The sequence below is a fragment of the Engystomops pustulosus genome, chromosome 10, assembly GCF_040894005.1.
Source record: "Engystomops pustulosus chromosome 10, aEngPut4.maternal, whole genome shotgun sequence".
Classification (NCBI taxonomy): Eukaryota; Metazoa; Chordata; class Amphibia; order Anura; family Leptodactylidae; genus Engystomops; species Engystomops pustulosus.
Genome location: NC_092420.1, coordinates 29,833,003 through 29,852,920, shown reverse-complemented (window position 1 = coordinate 29,852,920; position 19,918 = coordinate 29,833,003). Strand labels below are relative to the sequence as shown.

The following is a 19,918-nucleotide window of genomic DNA, read 5'->3' as shown; positions in this document are numbered from 1 at the left end:
AGTAGCGAGGGAGAGTAGGCGAGCAGGCAGCTTGTCCAGCACTGGCAAGGGTACGCTTTACAAGGCTTTTGCCAGCTTTATGTCACCCCAGCAAGACACTGTCACCTGTCCCCAGTCTCGGCAGAGTAGGGCTGATCTTTACAGAAAGATGGTGAGGGAGTACGTAGCTGACCATACCATCGTCCTAAATGATCACACAGCTCCCTACAACTACTGGGTTTCAAAGCTGGACATGTGGCACGAACTGGCGCTGTACGCCTTGGAGGTTCTTGCCTGCCCTGCCGCTAGCGTCTTGTCCGAGCGGGTTTTCAGTGCAGCTGGTGTAATCATCACCGATAAGCGTACACGCCTGTCGACTGACAGCGCTGACAGGCTGACGCTTATTAAGATGAATAAAGCCTGGATTTCTCATAATTTCCAATCTCCACCAGGTGAAGGAAGCTCAACCTGAATAATTGATCCACTCCTCCTCCTCCTCATTTTCCTCCTTCTCCTCCTCTTTGTACAGTAAAGCAGAGGAAACTGGCTATTTTTTGACAGGGCCCACTGGCTCTAGCTATAGTACTTTATGCATTTAATTTTTCTGGAGGGCCACCGACCCGGTCCTCTGTTTTAAACAATTTTTGGGAGTGCCACATACAGGCACTCAATATATTCAATTTTTCTGGAGGGCCACCGACCCGTTCCTCTGTTTTAAACAATTTTTGGGAGTGCCACATACAGGCACTCAATCTATTCAATTTTTCTGGAGGGCCACCTACTTGCTCCTCTGGTTTGAAAACTTTTTGGGACTGCCACATACAGGCACTCAATCTATTCAATTTTTCTGGAGGGCCACCTACCTGCTCCTCTGGTTTGAAAACTTTTTGGGACTGCCACATACAGGCACTCAATCGATTCCATTTTTCTGGAGGGCCACCTACCTGCTCCTCTGGTTTGAAAACTTTTTGGGACTGCCACATACAGGCACTCAATCTATTCAATTTTTCTGGAGGGCCACCTACCTGCTCCTCTGGTTTGAAAACTTTTTGGGACTGCCACATACAGGCACTCAATCTATTCAATTTTTCTGGAGGGCCACCTACCTGCTCCTCTGGTTTGAAAAATTTTTGGGACCGCCACATACAGGCACTATCCAAATTAAATTGTCTCTATAGCAGCCTCCACACGTTGTCTCCATTGCTACCTCCAAAAGTCGTCCATATAGCTGCCTCCATACATCGTCCCTTTATCAAACGAGGTGTGTCAGGCAGAAATTTGGGTTGTTTTCATGGATTCCACATCAAAGTTGTTAACTTTGTCGCCACCCAGCTGTGTTATCCACAAAATATACTAATAAACTTTTATCATTTACCAATATTATTTCAGCGCTTCTTGCGCATCTGTTTACATTCCCCTCACCCGCCATATCCCAAACTTATAAGAACGCTACTACACTTGATCTTATACAAAAGGTTCTTAGAAGTGCTGTTTGGGGAGTAGCCTAGAGACAGGGGCTTGGATTGGCGAAAGCTCGCCTGGCTGCGGAGCGCCAGCTCCATCCCAAGATCCAACTAACATAGTTTTAACTGCAGCACCTTTAATCTACTACTAGTTCACTGCCTCCATAATAATAATAATAATCATATTCCGTAGCGCTTTACAAATCATAGGAAACAAATACAAATGTAATGTAACAGAGCACAACATTTGTATGGAACAACAGGAGTGAGGTCCCTGCTCGCCAGAGCTTACGGTTTATGAAGATGATGGGGTAACACGAGGTAAAAGAATATTTAATGGTCAAGCCATTCTTCTTAGGGAATAGAACAAAATATAATAAATGGAATTGCTGTCGCTTGAACCACTCAGCCGTCATCTTATATACCAGGTCCAGGGTGAATGGGACTGTAGAGAAGTCTGGTGCCTGTTGGTTGCTGGATAACAGATGGGAGGACGACACAGGACGGGTTAGTAGAAGAGTTAAAACTTCATGCAGTTAATGAGTGTTATAGGCTTGCCTAAAGAAATGGGTTTTAAGAGCACGTTTGAAACTTTGGAGGTTAGGTATTAGTCTGATAGTCCAGGGCAGAGCATTCCATAGAATTGGTGCAGCTCTAGAGAAGTCTTGGAGACGCGAGTGGGAGGTCCGCACTAGGGTAGAGGTTAATCTAAGATCACTGGCGGATCTAAGAGCACGGGTTGGGCGATAGACTGAGATAAGAGAGGAGAGGTAGGGGGGTGCAGCATTATACAGAGCTTTATGGATGAGGGTTATTATTTTAAACTGTATTCGAAAGGAGACTGGCAGCCAGTGCAGCGACTGGCATGAACTGTAAGCATACATGGTCCCCTTATCAAACGAGCTGTGTCAGGCAGAATTTTGGGTTGTTTTCATGGCTTCCATGTTAACTTTGTCGCCACCCTGCTGTGTAATCCACAAAATATACTGGCAAACTTTTATCATGTACCGATATTATTTGAGCGCTTCTTGCTCACCTCCTTTGGTTCCTCTCTGCCACCCATTGGTTTGAAGCCTGAGTCCATTTAGGGTATGTCGCCATGACACTCTCTAGCCTGCTGCCGCTGCCTCTGCATGCCGTCCCCTATAGTGTCAGGGTCAATTATTGGATGTTTTAGATGCTATCTAGCTTCATTCTGTCACTCTGTCATGGCCATGCTGTTGCCCATAATTTTGGCATAATGGTGCGATTAAGCAGCCTCAGAGGCATCCATGCATGCTGCCCCTGCTGTTTCCTGTCCATTTCCGTGGTGTTTCCATCCTTTTCTGAGGTTCCCAGGTGTTTGGCCAAGCTTCCCTGTGCAGAGCCTTGGTCCCCTTGAAAAATGCTCGAGTCTCCCATTGACTTCAATGGGGCTCGTTATTCGAGACGAGCACTCGAGCATCGGGAAAAGTTCGTCTCGAATAACGAGTACCCGAGCATTTTAGTGCTCGCTCATCTCTACCTGAGTCACTTTTGACATTGCAGAATTGGATGGACAAGATCCCGCTCACTCCCAGGAATAAAAGAAGGATGCTGTGATGGCACAAGTACAATCTCCAATAAATACATTTATTATTAATAAATCAGTTTGTCATTAAATAAGAACATAGGGGCACATTTATTTACCCGTCTAGAGGAGTTCACAGAAAGTGTATTGTCCGACTCCAATGCCCTGTGCCGCAATTCACTAAGATCGTGCACCTGATATCCTACATGTGTGGCTTCCACGCTAAGGTCCATCAGAGTTCACCTTCGTCTTCCTGGTGAATGTAAGTGCTTGATCTTGCAACACAATTTGAAAGTTAATCCCGCACTTAGTCCGAATCCGTCAGATTGTCCGGAGGCCCGCCCCTTGATTTCTGTTGCATGAAAGGCCCAATACCCTGTTAAATACTTGTCATAGCAGCGCAAGTCCCGAAAAACGTCAGAAAGTCTGACGAAAGTTTGTCCTCGGACCCTTAATAAATAAGCCCCTTACGTCCATACAGGACGTGCTTCATCACGGCTGTATTTTTTTTTTTTTCTATTTTATGTACTCTTTTCAATTTCAGATCCTTTACACTTTGGGATATGTCAACTTTTTAAAAAATAATAAATAACATTTTCAAGTAGGATGGGTGTGGTATGTTTTTTCATTATTTTAATTTGTGTTTTTATACATTTATTTTTTGCATTATATAGTAGATGCAGGGCCATATTTACCTGTAGGCACTATGGAAACGGTGCTACGGTGGCCAGTTAAGGGGGTGCAGAGGCAAGCACGTATTTATCAACAAAAAAAAAGTTGTCTATGGGACCCAACTGACCCCCTCCCCTATCCCATTGGGGGGGTTTTGGTGTTGGTGGAGCAGGTGCTGGGCACCCACCTGCTCCCCAGACAATTGTAATGGATGCCAAGGGCAGGGGCAGGAGCTTCCCGCTGTCAGAGAAAGAGAGGAGTGGGTGAGCTCGCTGTGCACAAATAGGGAGAAAAGTGTGGGCCACTTTCCCTCCTGCATCAGATTTATTCACAGATATTCTCCATTCTCCACCCAACAAGCATGCAGTTATGCATTGTGTAAGTGTAACCTGTATGTATTTATGTAAGGGGTAGTATGTGCATATGTGGACTGTGGGGGTTATGCTTCGTCACAAAGGTCACCAAAACTGTAATGTCCAATAAAGTCAGTAATAAAAATCAAAGCTTTCTCCAGCTGGGTGCAAAATGAAGGCATAACATAAAGTTGACTTTCTTCAAGCAGCGTCTCTAACCCAGTCCTGAGACTACAGCAGGAGAAAGACACCAGACCAACACTTCAGCCTTGGAGCCAAAAACTCTCAGCTCTGCTAAAAAAACTTCCTGGGTAATAAATGCAAGGCAACACCTGGCCTGGATATACGGGAGTAGTCATCCCACCCAGATCTCAGACTACCGGAACACATGCATGCATGCACCTATGCTACTTTTAAATAAGGGTCAGTAATCTAAGTTTACTGGCAAAGATTAGTAACTTACCTCGCTGAGAATGGAGGACAGGGGGCCACAAAATTCAGAGGATCGAATAATTAGACAGGGAGCAGATGAGGGGAACAATAAGAGGGGGAGCAGAGTGGGGGCACAATAAGAAGGGGCACAAAGAGGGGACACAATAAGAGAGGGAGCAGATAAGAAGCATAATAAGAAAGGGGAGCAGAAAAATTGAAATCAATGAAAAGAAAGGGGGAGGAGAGACTGGTTCATGATAAGAGAGGGAGCAGAGAAAGGGACTACAATAGGAGGGGACAGGGAATGGGAATGTTGTAAGAGCCATTATTCCAGGTATTATACTGTGTGGGCATACTAGGCATTTGAAGCTGGGGGTTATGGGCAGAGGCTTTTTCCATGACAGTACCAATAGGATGGGTAAGAACTGAGTGCATAAAGCAGCATTAACACTAAATCAACCCCCTGAGTAGATGACAACCACTACTAAGCCTGGGTTTCAGTGTTAACTTGAATAATAACAATCCCATAATCCCCCTCCACTATCTTACCCATCATTCAGCACTCACCCTTTTGTAGACAGGTATTATTAGGCTGTAAAAATCCAAAAAACATTAACTTTATCAAAAAAGGAATGTCAGACTGCTTTTGCTATAATCTATCTGTCTGGTTATAGGAAATGGAATTTTAGTAATTTTTACATTTTACTTTTTTTTCGTTTATTTAATAGGAGCACCTTGGTATAAAAAAGTAATAAACAGATGTACTTTCTCCCCATATTTATTATGCCTAGCATTACAGTTTTTGGGTTTTCACAGCAATCCATAAAAGGTAGTGCACTGTACCCAGCTCGTGCCATTACCCTTGGTGGATATGGGTACCGGAGGATGTGGGGTCATTGTTGCTGGAATGTCATCTAATAGTTCCATGACTAAGATGAAATCAAAGTTTGTTTGTTTTTAAATACAGGCAGTCCCCGGAAGTCGGAACTGTATATTTTATAATTGTAACCCCAGTTAAAAAATTTTTGGGGTCTTTGACCATTGGATTTTATAAATCTTGGATTCTCATAAGAACCAGGATTAACAATAATTTCTAATTACAGACGGCTTTGATAACTGCTATAGCTGTTTATTGTAGTCTAAGGCTAAAGTACATTTCATTGCCAAAAGCCAGAGGTAGGTTTGTAACTAGGGGTTGTCTGTAAGTCGGGTGTAAGTAGGGAACCGCCTGTATATAAGTTTTTTAGGTACGGTATTTTCTTTTAGCTGCCATTGACTATATTGTTGAGGAAGGTAGATATAGTTGAGCTAAGTAATTTAGGTTGATTAACCCATTAATTGTAGGAAGCCCCTTCAAAGCTGACATCGAACAGTCAAAGGAAAGGTGACCTAAGGGGGAGATTTTTTAAATTTGCCAGACTTGTTCTCTGCCCTTGATTGAGATGAGATTTATTTGGTGCCCTTTAGTGGTACCCACTAAGTGCTAACATTTCAGCTATGACTCACTACCGATACCGGTGTAAACTATGGCAAACTCGGTGTCGTACTGTAGTTTCTTGGGCACACCAAAGAAAATTATTTTGCAGGCAAACTCTTCATCTTCCACTAGGACACTTAATTACGATCTATATTAGGTTGTTTTATACTGTACCTGTGGAGTCCATTGTTTGGCTACATGCCCACAACCGTTGTGTGCTAACCATGATCCCATGGAATACTATACTATGCTGATACTATAGGTGAATTTATCTTTTGTTGTTCAATAGCCGAGGCTGTATAAACCTACAGCCGAATGTTTTCCAAAATGTTGTCTTTTTGACATATTTGACCAGTCAAAATTTTGCATCCTCATTAGAATTACAAAAAAAAAAACAAATTACACAATAGAATTACACAAAAGAAAACCGGCAGAGCCTGAGTCACGTTGAGCTGGAAGATCCCCTTTTTCTCTCAGTACGGATCTCATACATTTTTAGCCTGCAGATGGCACCAGCCTCATATGGTTTCCCAGAGGATCTCAGGCTTCCGATAAACAGGACATCTTGTTGTAGTGCTTTCCCCTACTCAGAATGCGACACAGTGTCAGCACTTGTCACAATATGATTATTCAACAGTATAGAAAAATATAGAAAGCCTGATTTCACAGATACCCGAGGTGCCATGAAGACGGCAAGCTGGCATCGGAGCCACACTACGCAGTGTAAGGAAAACTAAGGAAATAGATTGTAATAACCTAAGTGTATCAATACTATTTGGTATAAATGTATTAAAGAGAATCTATTACTCCCTGTTTTCAGCTACTTCTGACTATAAATCAGAGCATATCAGTCTTAACGCTTTGGCTGGCCCAAAAGTTGCAAATGTACAACCCCAACCGCAGTTGGGGAAAAAATTCCTTCCCAATGCCAATATATGTTGAATAAGGTACATAATATTCCATAGAAGTAGCAGTATTTTACGGTGTTGTTATGGCTGCTTTATGTAAAATAATTAATTAGGGGAAACTGTATATAAATTAGGGGTGTAATATAACAATTTATTAATTAGGAGGTGCTGTTTATAAACTAAGTACATAGGGGTGTTGTATGTAAATTAGGGAAGAATGAATTAGGGTAGCAGTTTATATAGTATAATTAAGGGGGACAGTGAAAAAAATATGATGGTCCAGATTTATTATGGCTTCTCCCTTTATCATCTCCCTGTCCTCACCACTTTTCGTGTTTCTATGACCCGCATGCCACTATGGGTGTGTCAGGGCATAGACCAGATGGAGAGCTGGGTGGGAAGAGGACGTGATGAGGCGTGGTCACCAGGCCCAACACAGTTCCGGCAGAGACTAAAACAAGAAACTCAGCCAGTTCCAACCTGGTCAACAGTTTATGCCAATATTTAATAAGAGGCCGGAGCCTCTTAGTATATATCAGCGCAGAAGCACAGGCGGGGGGGATTTTAAGGCTGGAGTTCTAAACCCCTGTCTTCATAAATTCCCCCCAATGAATCCATGGGGTTCTGTAATTTGTATGAGTGTAACAGAAGGATGGGCACATCTATATAAATGATAAGATGTCACTGGTATGTTGAGAACAGAACAAAATATAACATTGGAACACACATATCAACATTGTGCCCCTTCCATCTGCATAAAAACTGAGTGCTTTATTAACAAAAGGAAAACATAAAAAAATTTTGATTGACAGTTATTCTATAATTGACTGTAATTCTGGTATTAAAGAAAAACATAATAAAAGCAGCAGAATTCAAAGAATTCAAACATAACTTCCATCCTTTCATGACAACTGACGCTGAAATTTCCATAATGGTGACTGAAATGGAAAACATCCCCATCCCAAAACATTGGACAGAGCACTTTCAATTACAGTCAGTTCCTGGGTTTTGTTCTTAAGTTGAATTTGTATGTAAGTCAGGATTGTATATTTTAGAATTGTAGATCCACACAAAAAGATTTTGCCTCAGTGACAATTGGAGTTTCAAAATTTTTTGCTGTGATGGGAACAAAGATTATCAAAAAAGCTTCATTACAGACACCTTACAGCTGATCATTGCAGCCTGGGGCTATAGTAACACATTCAGAGAGCTTCACCAGAGGTCACAGTGGGCAGAGGGGTCGTCTCTAAGTCGGGTGTCCTTAAGTAGGGGACCGCCTGTACTAGTAATAATTGTACTTCTTCATGTCTCTTTGGAGACGTAATATGACAAAAAGTAAAGCTCATGATGCAACAGTTTTTGGAATTTGTAGTGTTGCTAGCCGCTGAATTAATAAAAGCCTGGGTTCTCACACAGTATGTAAATTTATTTATAGTTGTAAATAATTGTCAGGAGGTAAGAATGTCCTGGGACGCCATATTTACTATAGCATCTGCCAGAAAACCGGCAATGACTATAGCAAAAATCTCTGCCAGGTAAGACCTGGTCTAAACAGGTCCAATCCCATCCAGAGCCTCTAAGTAGACCTGGCACATTGGGGGTCATTTACTAAGGGCCCGATTCACATTTTCCCGACGTGTTACCCGAATATTTCCGATTTGCGCCGATTTCCCCTGAATTTCCCCTGGGATTTTGGCGCACGCGATCGGATTGTGGCGCATCGGCGCCGGCATGCACGCGACGGAAATGGGGGGGCGTGGCCGAACGAAAACCAGACGGATTCGGAAAAACCGCCGCATTTTTTAAAAAAAATCTGTCGCGGAGCTTGCGCTTACCTTCACTCAGCCCGGCCCGGTGAACTCCAGTGTGTTCCGATGCTTTTCAGCGCATTGGGGCAGATTTACTTACCCGGTCCATTCGCGATCCAGCGGCGCATTCTCTGCGGTGGATTCGGGTCCGGACGGGATTTATTAAGGTAGTTCCTCCGCCGTCCACCAGGTGGCGCTGCTGCGCTAAAAAGCATCGGAACGCACTGGAGTTCACCGGGCGGGCTGAGTGAAGGTAAGCGCAAGCTCCGCAACAGATTTTTTTTTTAAATGTGGCGGTTTTTCCGAATCCGTCGGGTTTTCGTTTGGCCACGCCCCCCGATTTCCTTTGCGTGCATGCTGGCGCCGATGCCCCACAATCCGATCGTGTGCGCCAAAATCCCGGGCCAATTCAGGGGAAATCGGCGCAAATCGGAAATATTCAGGTAACACGTCGGGAAACCCGGAATCGGGCCCTTAGTAAATGACCCCCATTGTGTGCCGATTAGGGAATTTTAGGACTTCAAGTCAATAAATTCCTCTTATAGCCTTTTTATATGTGCCACACTATCGCCCCATCATCTAAAGGCAGCATGGAGGAGGGAGCTGCAGAGAAGAGGGAGCTGACAGTAATTCAGGATTTAGAAAGTTACGCTGATATTCTAAAAGATTAAAATATAACTACATTTGAATAAATGTTGATTTCTTTTGTTCAAGACTAGATGGATTTTTGTTTATGGAAAAAAAAAGACATCCCTTATAACTAAGCACTAACCAATTTTCAGGGTCAAAAAAATAATGTAATACCTTAATATTTTAATTTCTTAGAAATACAGTGGTTTCTAAGGATCCATCAAAAACTATAACGTCTCTCACAGCCAATTTTTCTCATGTTCATATTTAGGGAGCCTAAAGGTTATTTAACCAATATACAGAACAATTGTCTAGAATTGTCTAGAACACATGCAGAACTACAGGCGGTCCCCGGATTACGTACAAGGAAGGTTCCATAGGTTTGTTCTTAAGTTGAATTTGTATGCAAGACAAAATTTTATAAAGCTTCATTACAGACAGTTTACTGCTGATTATTGCAGTCTGGGACTATAGTAAAGCATTCAACGGAAGTCACAGTGGGCAGAGGGGTGCGTCTGTAACTAGGGGTCATCTGTAAGTCGGGTGTTCTTAAGTAGGGGAGCGCCTGTATACCAGAACTATACCTGGCAAAGAAGACATTGGGGCTTATTTACTAAGGTCCCGCTGCCTCATTTCCATCGGGTTTTCCGACGTTTTCGGGGATCATGCCGGGGATTGCATCGTACGCAATCGGATTGTGTCGCAGCTGCGCTGGCTTTCACGTGACACAAATCATGGGGCGGGCCTACTGACAATCCAACGGATTCGGACTATGCGCGGGATTTAACAAGTCAAATTGTGCCGCAAGACATGCACTCACATACACCAGGAAGAAGAAGGTGAACTCCGGCGGACCTGAGCGGGGAAGCGACACATGCAGGATCTAGGGCGCACAATCTTGTTGAATCACGGCAGACTTCATCCTCGCCGGACAACGCACCTCAGGGATCGCACAAGGACCAGGTAAGTAAATGTGCCCCATTATTTTACATAAGGAAATATAGAAACATGATAATAAGAGAAACCTAATCTGCTGTGAAGTACATTTTCTTCCATGTAGACTTCACAGGAGTAACTGTCAGCAGAATTTACACGCCATAGACATCCTGCGGGGCTCACACTGCTGATTCAGTTTTAATTTACATTCATTTAGTTTGACTTCATTTTCCATGATTTATTTATGAACGAACAAGTACAAATTAGTCTGAAAGTGTCTATTGCACACCGTGCGGTCTTGCGCGCTGCATTAACCCTCTCCTGCCCACCTGATGAGCTCCCCTGTGTCCACCTCTGACTCGATCCAGTCCCTGACTCTCTATTTATTCATCTTTAATTTCTTTTTACTCTCACTTTCCTGATGAATTCTCCTGTTTTCTCTTTCTCACACCCCCCTCCCCAGGCTGTTTGTAGAGGGGGTCTCCCTTCCGCACATAGTCGCAGTGTTGCTGCAGTTGCTATGGCTCCTGTCTGTGCTCTCAGACATCTGGATTCTGGTCACGATCTTCTCTAGTGCTTTGTGTGGAGTCTGATTGATTTAGGAAGCCGGACGGGGGAGGATTGGGGTGGGATGAGGTTGTACTGTTCTCCACTTCAGGGGGATATTGGTTTTTAGCATAAGGACCCTGAGATGAGCCAGGGATACCAATGCTGGGGAGGTGAGTAAATTATGCTGCAACAGCAGGGGATTACTTTATACAACTCTGGCTAATTTATTGGGATCATATAAAATACCAGCATGTATGGGTTTAAAGGGTAATGCTCCTCTGTGCTCTATATTGTACTTCTGGGGATATATGATATACAATTGCAGGGCTGCAGGTGCATAGGATACTGGGTGTCTGCAACATGCAAAACGCAACTACTTCTTATAGCCAATTCTACAACTTATTCAAGATCCATAACTTGTAAAAGGTGATGGTTATTCAGTTCCCGTCAGAACTAAAGTGTCGTAAATCTCTGCAGACCAGTTACTGAAGGCACTGCTGAGAAATCAATAATAGATGAGATGCAGCAACATGTGTCTTTGAAGATGCTATGAGTGGACCGTGTAGTGCCCAGCGCTGCGGAGACTCGTTATTCACAGCCCTCCCAATATGGAAGTTATTGGCTGGGATTTGTAGTCCTACAACAGAGACGCAGGTTGTTCAGTCCTCTGCATGACACAATTGAATACATTTTATCGCATGGATCTTCTTTGACAGTTATGATTTATTAATGAAATCTATATCTGTGTATATTATGGTTTCCTATATACTTCACATACAAGGTGCACAGAGATCATTTCCAGGAAGGGGATGATGTGTTAAACATGTATCTATGGTCGGAATTCTCCCATGTGACCAAACCAGCTCCATTATTTTCCATGTTAAAAGATAAAAACATAAAAATATACTGTTTTGTGTTTGGTCAATGCTGTTCATTATCAAGTGATATCAGATCCATTGCTCTAGGTTTGTGATCTGCTGCAGGCACTTGTTTTGGGGGAAATGACAGTAGTAAGAGCTCCTTTTAAGACCACTTATGTCAAGCCTCAAAGCTTATCTTTCAGTTTCCCCACAGGTGCACATAAGGCTTTATTCACAAGCTGTTTTTGGACATGTCTATGCCAGGAAAGTTCCCAGAGTACACATTAAACATGTTCATGGACATAAGCTGGTAGGTGGAGGTATATTTTTGCCTCCACTAGTATACATTGCATCCAGCAGAAGAAGTGATTTTTCACACTGCTTCCAGCTCAAGATCGTAGTTTATGCCCAGTGGAGGCCATTATTGACACTTGAAGGGGGTTTATTGACACTGTATGGCATCCATGACCAGCCTCCACTGAGCTTACACTGTGGGTGTTTACCGAGTTATATAACTGAAAAAATATAGACATTTATATCACTTGGGAGACACCTGGAGATTGGCAGCAAATAACTGCAGCTGCCGATGCCCACGCCTACTGCTTCCAGGGGGAGGAGCCAAACCAGATGACATCTAATTTTATGGGCTTGCACTCCTTTTTTAGGATACATAGGGAATCCTTCTGATGTATATAGTACAAACTGTACTATATGCAGTTTGTCTGTGTAGTATGCAGGGTGCGCCAGATTCCGGATTTCTGGTGCCCATTCTTCATGAATCTGACACCTGGGGCGTGCAACATATTTCTGTCGGTCTTTGCATGTTAATTCTAATGCATGGTCCGACTGAGCATCGGGGCTCCCCCTTCACTGTAGAAATTTGTGTTGCATGAAGATAAGTGCAGGTACACATCAAAATACCTGTGCAAGGAGTTTGCACTAGAAAGAATGTTCAAAGTCTGACAGAAAAATGGTGCACGGCCCCTAATAAATGTGCCCCATTGTACAAAGTGTCCTATCTATAGGCGGCATGCTATAGAGCACAGGGAACTTTACATATTTGACATAGGGGCATATTTGCCATTCGCCGGCGCAAGCACTATGTTTAAGGTGCACCACAAAAAAGTTGGTGAACTTTGTTGGTGCAGTGCAGGGAAGCGACACATTCATTAAAGACATGCGCCAAAAATCCTGAATCTGTCGCACCCTGCACTGTACACAGGTTTTCACTACTCTTAGTAAATGTATATACAGGCCCAGATTTTTTCAAAAATGAGGCAAAATGCCTTAGTGCTTACAAATGTGCAGGACACAGAAGATAACCTTGTATACAGCGTGCAACACAATTCTGTTGAGTCGCAGTAATAAACGTGTTGCAAACTTTGACTAAGCACTAACACGCCCCTTGAGGTGCACATTTGTCTGGTCACAGACACTTTATAAATACATGTGCAAGCAGATTACACGTTCTTTCTAATGCAAAGTTTAATAAATATGGGCTCCAATCTTCTTGGTGCCTCCTGCTCTGTAACATGCTGCCTGAAAATAGAACACTATGTACAATCTTCTCAGTTCCTCCTGCTCTATAACATACTGAGGCAAATTTACTTTACCCGGTCCTGACGCGATCCCCGAGGTGCGTTGTCCGACAAGGATGAAGTCCGGTGCGATTCACCAAGATCGTGCGCCCAATATCCTGCATGTGTCACTTCCCCGCTGAGGTCCGCTGGAGTTCACCTTCTTCTTCCCGGTGTATGTGAGTGCATGTCTTGCGACACAATTTGAATTTTAAATCCTGCACTTACTCCGAATCATTTGGGTTGTCCGACGGCCACGCCCCCCGATTTGTGTTGCATTATTGGTATTGCGCCAAAATCCGATCGCATGCACCAAAAACCCCTGTTAAATGCGGTGCTAATCTGAAAATCATAGGGAAGCCAGACGGAAATGCGGTGTGCGGACCCTTAGTAAATGTGCCCCACTGCCTGTAGATATGTAGATAGGACACTATACATAATCGGTTCAGCTTCTCCTGCTCTATAGCATGCTGCCTGTAGATATGACACTATACATAATCAGCTCAAATCCTCCTGCTCTATGCTGTCTGCATATAGGACATGTACAATGTGCTTCGCTCCTCCTGCTGTATAACAATCTGTCAGCAGATTGGAAACGGTACAATCTTCTCAGCATCTCCTGTTATATAACATGCTGCCTGCAGACAGGACACTATGTACATTCTTCTCAACTACTCCTGCTCTATAACCTGCTCCCTGCAGATAGGATACTATGCATAATCTGCTCAGCTACGCCTGCTCTATAACAGCTCTATTCAGCTCATACTAAATGTCAAAGATCAGATGTTGACAACACCATCCAAGGTAAACCATGAGACGTCTTGAATGGCATATTTTCTGGCATACTGGAATGGGGTAACCATTCCAAGACTGCGTCAAAGAATCCAAAATATTTCTCCACATTGACACGATTAATTAGCCTGTAATTAACTTAATCAGTTACCAAATCTCTCAGGTTCTTCTAAAATTGTCATCATTGTCACAGTGACTGCAGAATTCCACTAGGTATCTAACTATAAAGGTGAGGCAAAAAATAAACCCAGACAATAATAATCCCTGTAATGTATATATTTTAAGCTGACAATATTTTATATGTCATGCATTGTGAAGTTGATACTACTATTTAGGAACACATAAATGGGGCAGAGTTACTTAGGGTCCATTCACACGACCGTCTGGGCAACCTATAAATTTGTGTCCGGGTATACATCCCCCATAGACAGCTATAGCACCCGGGCTCGGTACGGTGAGCACGAGATTATTTTCTATGGAGAGGGGTCACCCTCCTCCTCTCCAGCGAGCCACCGCATGCTTGCCTTATACTGTATACAAATTGGACTCTACAAGAGTAAACTAGAGAGTTATAGATTGCAAGAGATTAATCAGTGTATGAGGCCGGATGATAGATCTGTCACACTATTAGACTGTGTAGTCTAACTTTACACCTTCCATTAGTTTGCCTAGTTTCACAACATGGGCCACACCAACTATCGGCAAACCTGATCCCCTTATTATAGATTAAAAACAAAGTGTCCAAAACACGTGTTAGTGTGTCGCAAGGCTTGTTACACAATGATTTGGGGCAAATTATGTTAGAATTTCAATGTGTTTCTCTAGTAGACCCATACCACAATGGGGGGCATTCGTCATTAGTGTTGATAGTTATTGTTTTTTGGCACCTGATTTTAGCAGTGATTTGCAGTGATTTGCTCTGTTATATTGTGGCAAACGGCTTTAATATGTTTGGCGCACCGTAAGAAGTGTAATTATGTGCCAAATAAAGTATCAGGAAACTAAATGTCAGGAAATCCAGGAAAAATGTCAGGATTCTAATTGAGCTGCGCCGAAATTGAGCAAAAAAAAAGGAGTGTGTTTTAGAAAATAAACTAAATTGTGTCACTGACATATAATAAATATAGCGCACGTGGCAACAAAAATTAAGGCGGACGTAAAATGGGTAGAAATCAAATAATAAATGCCGTCAGTGTGTCATATGACGGGTGTTTTTTTACATCTTAGGCTGCATTCACACGATGTATGCCCACTGTACCGTAATATGGCGGGCATACATTGGCGCCGAAGAAAGGAGGAGGAGATGAGCACAGCTCACCCCCGCCCTTCTCCATAATAATAAATGGTGCACGGCGCCATATTCCATGTCCTATCTTTCTCCCGGCTACGGAATGGTATGGTGCCGCATGTGTGCTCCACTGTACCAATCCCGTGGGGCGCTGTGTGCCCATTGCTGTGTATGGGGGAGGTATATAGGCCGTATATATGTCGGCCGTGTATGCGCCCCCCAAACGTTCATGTGAATGTAGCCTTAATCTGATCATTATAAGATTCTTGTATGTATGTTTCAGATTACATAACATTAACTTACTAGGAGTTTAGTCAACCCGAACAGTTGTGTGAGCAATTCCAGAGCTTCCAAAATTCCCTAGTAACTTTACATTACAGTTTTTAAGTACCGTATATACTCGAGTATAAGCCGACCCGAGTATAAGCCGAGACCCCTAATTTCAACACAAAACACTGGGGAAACCTATTGACTCGAGTATAAGCCGAGGGTGGGAAATGCATTGGTTACAGCCTCCCAGTATATAGTCTGCCAGCCCCTGTAGCATACAGCCTACCCAACCCCTGTAGCATGTAGCCTACCCAGCCCCTGTAGAAGGAAAAAAAATAACACTGTACTCATCTTTCCGATGTCCCCCATAGGTCCTCTTCTGTCTCAGACTGTCTCAGACAGAAGAGGACCTATGGGTGACGTCAGAAAAGTGAGTTTTGTCTTTATGTTTTTAGTTGACTCGAGTATAAGCCGAGTTAGGGTTTTTTAGCACAAATTTTGTGCTGAAAAACTAGGCTTATACTCGAGTATATAAGGTATATCTGGCTGATAGTCATCCAGAACAGCACTATGGCTCTAATGAGGACCCGATCAGGAAAATAAAAAAAAATCAAAGAACAAAATTAACTTGTAAGTCAGAATTTACTTTAGTGGTCATATTATAATTCAATAATATAAAAGATTCTCAAAAACATGCCATAGTGTGGTATTATGGGTTGAAGCAATACTTTGAGGTTGGGCTCACACAGCCGCCTAAATTTTGACTTGCGGCAACAGATCTTACTGGGATCTCTTCCAATTTTTTAAACAAGAGAAAGTGAAGTGGAAATGTTATGTTTGTCCTGATCGGGGTGGAGTACTCTTACTTTTATTGTTGAGGCATTTCTTTAACCAAATTCCACCGTTATGCACCATTCCTATATGTGGCATAAGACTTGGTAGAGTCACCACGAGGAAGGTCGAGAGAAAGTTGTAACGTAGAAGTAGTCTAGATTTAGAAGAGATGAAAGGGCTGAATTGAAAACTTCTAGTCCCGAACACCTTTTAATTTTGTCATAATTTACAGCTATGGGCCAAAGAGTTCCTTAATCAGTCACTGGTGGGGATTGGTGCGATCTCTAGGTATTTTACCCATGAATAAGGCAATTGTCATGGAAATGACACACGTACAATAAGTTGCCGGCAAGAATTTGAGAAACCCTATTGCCCCATTGTATCAACAGCTATTTGTGTGAACCGGTCCATTGACTGCAAGGGTCACTATTCACTGCAACTTTCCACAGCAATTAGGCCTGAAAGAACTGGAATTGGAAACAATTTGTGTCTTTTTTTTAGACTTAAATTTTTTTCCATAATTGAATTCACCAAGATTTAGCTAACCCACAAGAAACAATCCCAATTTAATTTGTCAAGTATATTTATCATTGATAATAATGTAATACATTTAATCAATTCTGATCTCTTTAGCCCAAAATATGGATTGAAGTGAAATCAGAAATTAAAATATCAAGTAATAAAGTTCATGGCTTGTTTTTCTCAACTCGAAATTGGAAGGATATTGACTAGGGACTTGTTTCTTAGAACTGCATTATAAGTGACTTAAAAAAGATCACAAAAATGCCCTTCTTTTCTCAGTTGTTGCTAGGCAACTTCTCATTATAGCGGAAAACTTCATAAATTCAGACGGCCAGGCTTTCTTTGAAATGTTTCAAATATTTACCAAGCAATTTTGTGCGTAATGTTTTCATTACAAAGAGTTTGAAAGATACGAGGCTGCTTCTCCCTAGGTGTCATTTCTCACCTTTAAAGATATTTCAGTCACATAAATTTAGAAAAACAGAAAATAAAATGGATGCAGTGTGTGCAAAATAGTAATTGCTTTCAGAATAGTGTTGAGCAAGACTTTTAAGAAGGAAATGGATCTCAAGGGCCAAATGCTTTATGGTTCACAGACAGAAAACTCTTTTTTTTTTTTTTGTTTAAATAATCTAAGAATTTCCCATTGGAAGATGTTATAGATATTGGGGCCATTTGTTCTGGAGTAATATAAATGCAATTCAGGAAGTTATCTTTGACCCCCCTTGTTTTCACTTTCCCAGCATGCCTCCAGAACCCTAACACAAAGTTATTAGGGGAGGTGGGGTGTACTTAGAATCATCTCCGACTCCAGTTCACTGTTTTTGAATCCTCTTTTGCTTATAAATGTTTTTGAAAATGAAAACTTTTTAAAAATGTGCGCTATTATCAGATAAAGATGTAGAAACGCTGACACATGGGCAATGCCATAACAGGTGTATTTTATGGCCGCTGCTTATATTAATGTGCATTTATATGCGGATACATTAAAAGAACTTGTATTTAATGTATTCATTCCGAAGAGGGAAGCTTCTTTTGAGGTTGCAAAGCCAAACCTCAAAATGTAATAATGACATACACTGAATTACTCACAATGAAAATTATAATTAATATAACACTTAATGATATAAAGTTGCTCAGATGAGAGAAAAGAAGGCACCACGCATGTGAAATACAAAAGGTAAAGGTGTTCTAAGCCTTTTTATAAATCCAAAACAAATAATTACTAAATAAAGTTATGGAGTTAAGACCCATAAACTTCCATAGATGTTCATAAATTAGTGATAGTATACTGATTACCGTATTTTCCGGGCCATTAGGCGCACCGGACTATAAGGCGCATTAGTAGTCCGCGCCTTATATATGGAATAATTCCATATATAAGGCGCACCGGACTATAAGGCGCAGGGTCGGGGGCGTGGCGGAGGTCCGGGGGCGTGGCGGAGGTCCGGGGACCGACCGGAGTGGAGACCGACCGGAGCGGAGACCGGAGAGGTGAGCGGGTAAGGGGGTCCCTTCAGGTGGAGGATGGCAGTGGACGCTACTTACATAGGTCCCCGCTACCGGATACAGCAGATCTCCAGCGGGAACTGCAGAACACGCGGCAGAAGTTGGTACGCGCTATGGTGCCTGTTGTCCGTGCCGCGTGGTCTGCATTTCCCGCTGGAGATCTGCTGTCTCCGGTCTCCGGTAGCGGGGACCTATGTAAGTAGGGTCCGCTGCCCTCCATACATAGGGCGCACCGGACTATAAGGCGCACTTTGGATTTCTAAGGAAGTCCTAGGCTTTTATGTGCGTCTTATAGTCTGGAAAATACGGTAGTTGACTGCTGGAGTCCCAAAAATGGGTTAGAAGGTCTGGGAAAGGTGTTCAGAAAGTTGTTGACTTGTGTGAAAGATGCTCACAACACAATTAGGTTACTCAGCGGATTTTGTTACAAAAACAACACGAAAACCTATTTCAGAATCAGAATGATGTCTTGTTCACTTCAGATAACTTTCAAATAATGAGCCAGTATAATGGAGCTTGGATAGTAGTTCTTTATTAACTGGGACAATATCTTCAACACATTTCGACACTGGCATGATGCCTTCTTTGGTCAGATATTCTTCGGTGATGGCCACTAGCATAGAACCTGGATAGTAGTTCTTCACCTGTAGGAAATCAGACATCTTACCAAGATTGAAACGCATTGGGGCACATTTACTTACCCGGCCGAGGAGTTCATCCAAAGTGCATTGTTCCGACGATCATGCACTTTGGCGCGATTCACTAAGATTCTTCGCCCATCATCCTGGATGTGTCGATTCCCTGCTCAGGTCCGACAGAGTTCAACTTCTTCTTCCTGTAAGTGCTTTGTGCCACCCCCTCCCCACCCCCCCATTTCTGTCGCATGGAAGACAGCGAAGCTGTGCCAAAATTCGATCAGGTGCGACGCAATCCCATGCAAAATACCTGTCCCAGAGGAAAGTGACGAAAGTGAAATCCATGACCCTTAGTAAATAAACCCCATTGTATTCATCCTTTTCCTAATTGATGAAGAACAACTCTCTAGGCTCCATGATACTGGCTCATCACTTGAAGGATATTTGAACTGCAGAAAACATCATTCCGATATCAAAATGTGTTGGGGATATCCTCGTAATTGATGAAGGACCGTTATCCAATTCAATTAAAAAAATATTCTTCTCCTAATTGAGGAAGAACCACACTCCATGATACTGGATCATCACCTGAAGGAAATCCACTAAGACACCTAATTGTGTCCTGATTGTCCAGGCTCATTTGACCTTAAGAAAGCATCATGCTGAGGTTAATATGTGTTTTAGATATTTTTTACTTTATTGATTAAGATCTAATATCCACACTCCATGGTACTGGCTCTTCACCTGAAGTAGATCTGACCTGAAGAAGATATCATTCCAATGTCAAAATGTGTTAAATATTTCCTTCTCCTAATTGATGATACTGGCTCTTCATAATTGTGTCCTTATTATCCTTTATTATCCAGGATAAAGGA

The 19,918-nt window shown here is 42.5% G+C and overlaps 1 protein-coding gene across 4 annotated transcripts in view; it reads left to right on the top strand.

Moving 5' to 3' along the window:
• The first annotated feature begins 10,816 nt into the window (after positions 1-10,816).
• The window catches only part of CHL1 (cell adhesion molecule L1 like), a 65,667-nt gene continuing 56,565 nt past the window's right edge, over positions 10,817-19,918 (top strand). For all 4 annotated transcript variants that reach the window (XM_072128893.1, XM_072128892.1, XM_072128891.1 and 1 more), the window contains exon 1: positions 10,817-10,926. The gene's annotated coding sequence lies outside the window, so the exon portion shown is untranslated. The remainder of the gene's footprint in view (positions 10,927-19,918) is intronic.